At 38.8% G+C, this 2,468-nt stretch overlaps 1 pseudogene; it reads left to right on the top strand.

Annotated features, from left to right (window-relative positions):
* LOC147638282 (11-oxo-beta-amyrin 30-oxidase pseudogene) overlaps positions 1-750 on the top strand; it is a 3,837-nt pseudogene extending 3,087 nt beyond the window's left edge.
* Positions 751-2,468: the final 1,718 nt, after the last annotated feature.

The following is a 2,468-nucleotide window of genomic DNA, read 5'->3' as shown; positions in this document are numbered from 1 at the left end:
GGAGCAAGAGGCCAAGGTAGACAACAAGCGAGCTCACCTTACTACACAGCAAGTCATAGATGAATGCAAAACCTTCTTCTTTGCCGGCCATGAGACGACTGCAAACTTGCTTGCATGGACCATGGTTTTGTTATCGCTCAACCAAGAGTGGCAAGAGAAAGCAAGAGACGAAGTGTTGGAAGTGTGCAGAGAAAAAGGTGAACCTAAGGCAGACCATCTGAACAAGCTCAAAACTGTAAGGCACACCCACTCTTCCCTTGCTATGCTTCAAAAATTGCTTTTCATTCATGATCTATATTATTGCACATGCAGGTGGGGATGATATTAAACGAATCATTAAGGTTATATCCCCCCGTGCCACAATATGGGTGACGTGTGACAGTCAACAACGTGAAGGTGGGCGATCGATGGCTGCCAAGAGGGACAGCAGTGACCGTTGCAAGCCTCTACATACATAGGGACAAAGAGGTGTGGGGCGAGGATGCAGACGAGTTTCAACCAGAGAGGTTTGCAAACGGGGTGTCGAAAGCATGTAAGCACCCCTATGCCTTCATGCCCTTTGGCATGGGACCCCGCATTTGCATTGGCCAAAACTTTGCCATCATGGAGGCCAAGGTCATCCTCTCTCTTATCCTCCAATGCTTTTGTTTCAATCTCTCCCCCAACTATCGCCATGCCCCACTAACTGCCATCACTATGAGACCCAAACACGGCGTCCAAGTCATCCTCAGATCCTTATCAACAAATTAGTCCTTTACGTAAATGGTCATCCTCCCATCCTAAGGCCCTTTAGCCCATATAATGGAGGTCATTAGACCTTTAAGGCTTTCACTTATAGCTGAGGCTTATTCAATCACATGTCATAATTCTTATATCCAATAGTATTGTCATATGTTACTAAGGCGCACTCTCAAGTACATGGATAAATAAAAATTGGTGCGAGCATCTTGATGTTCCCTACAATATTGTTGTTACCTAGAAGTGTTGCTACTTTTAAGAGACGTATTCCATGTTTGATTTGTAGAATTGAATTAGCCTCTCTTTTTTAGTGTTCTTCTCAATTTGTCATTTCATGGGGGTTCAATCAAAAGACACTTTACTAATAGTTTTTCAAAGTTTAGATCTAAGTAGATTTTAAACATGTTGAGAATTAATTAACTTTTTAAAGAGCTTAGATGGAAAAGGTATCCTTTGATTTTTCTCTTTGCTAAAACGTTAAATAATGGAAAAGAGTATCAATCCTTTAAATTGAGCATCTCTTCTTTTCTCTTGAAAAAAAGAAAAAAAGAAAATACCCCTTGTGTACTTGATGTGTAAGTTTTCAAATGTAATGCACCTCACAACTCTTAAATAAGGCTTTTGTTTGACCAATATTAATTCCTTCAATGGATCATAAAGACTCTCAAAATACATCAACAATTTTGAAACTTTTTCTTTTAAAAAAACCTTTAAGACTTGTTACTCAAAATAGAATCTTCAAGTCTTTATGAGTGTTAAAACCCAAATTAAATTCTAAATCACTCTATGAGAGGAAAAATTTAGGTCCAAGGGAGGGAGAAAGCTCAAATGACGTGGTTTTCTAATGTTGATGTAACACATTCATGGCATCCAAATCATAATATCACACATGTCTCTAAGCTTCCAAGAATTTGGATTGTAGATGAGGGCACAATATTATTAAAGAGGAGGTGAAAATGCTTATTAACAACATGAGGGTTTAGGTTGCAAATAAGAAAGCAATCTTGGAAGTTCCACAACCAAATGTGCAAGATCTTGGTGCAAGATCTTGGTGCAATATCTAGTGTGTAAACAATGAAGATCAAAATGCGCAGTGGTTTCTCCATGCCACTCTAGCTATCTCCACTATCTTTAGCCTTGCAAGAGCCATTTTGCTCTTCTCATTGTACCCGGTGACATCGAAGTATTCTTCCATTGATTCGATCCATTTCTCCACAGCCTCGCCTAAGTTTTCCTCTTCACCCTTGAAAGGTCTAGGCTGCGAACTATGAAGAGTTTTATGAACATCCAGGTCGAGCTCTTCTTCATCGAGTTGGGGGTTAACATTTCTACCACGACGACCTCGATCCATGTTCCTATCAATACGAAAATTCTTGTTAAGTTTCTTTAATTATGATTCAATCCGATTTTTGATTCAAATGATTCTCGGGTTCTTTAAATAGGTTAGCTCCCCACATAATCATGGGGTAAAGAAACTCATATAGAACGCATAAATAACAATTCATTCAGAATATCTCATTCATATCTTTAACACAGTAATGGTCCATCAGACTGGATTTTTCTATCTAAACAATCCTCCATGGGGATTTCAATTTTTCAGATTTTTAATTTATAACTTGATCCACTGGACAAAAGTTTACAGTAGCAATCTGTCAGCACAATCTACTAATCTCATAGTGATTGGTTGAAGTCATTAACATCATTCCAGTTAAGAACATCATCACAGGGCC

This window comes from Cibotium barometz, chromosome 5 (assembly GCF_041138505.1).
Source record: "Cibotium barometz isolate CiBa-2024 chromosome 5, ASM4113850v1, whole genome shotgun sequence".
Taxonomy (NCBI): Eukaryota; Viridiplantae; Streptophyta; class Polypodiopsida; order Cyatheales; family Cibotiaceae; genus Cibotium; species Cibotium barometz.
This window is presented reverse-complemented; position numbering and strand designations above follow the sequence as displayed.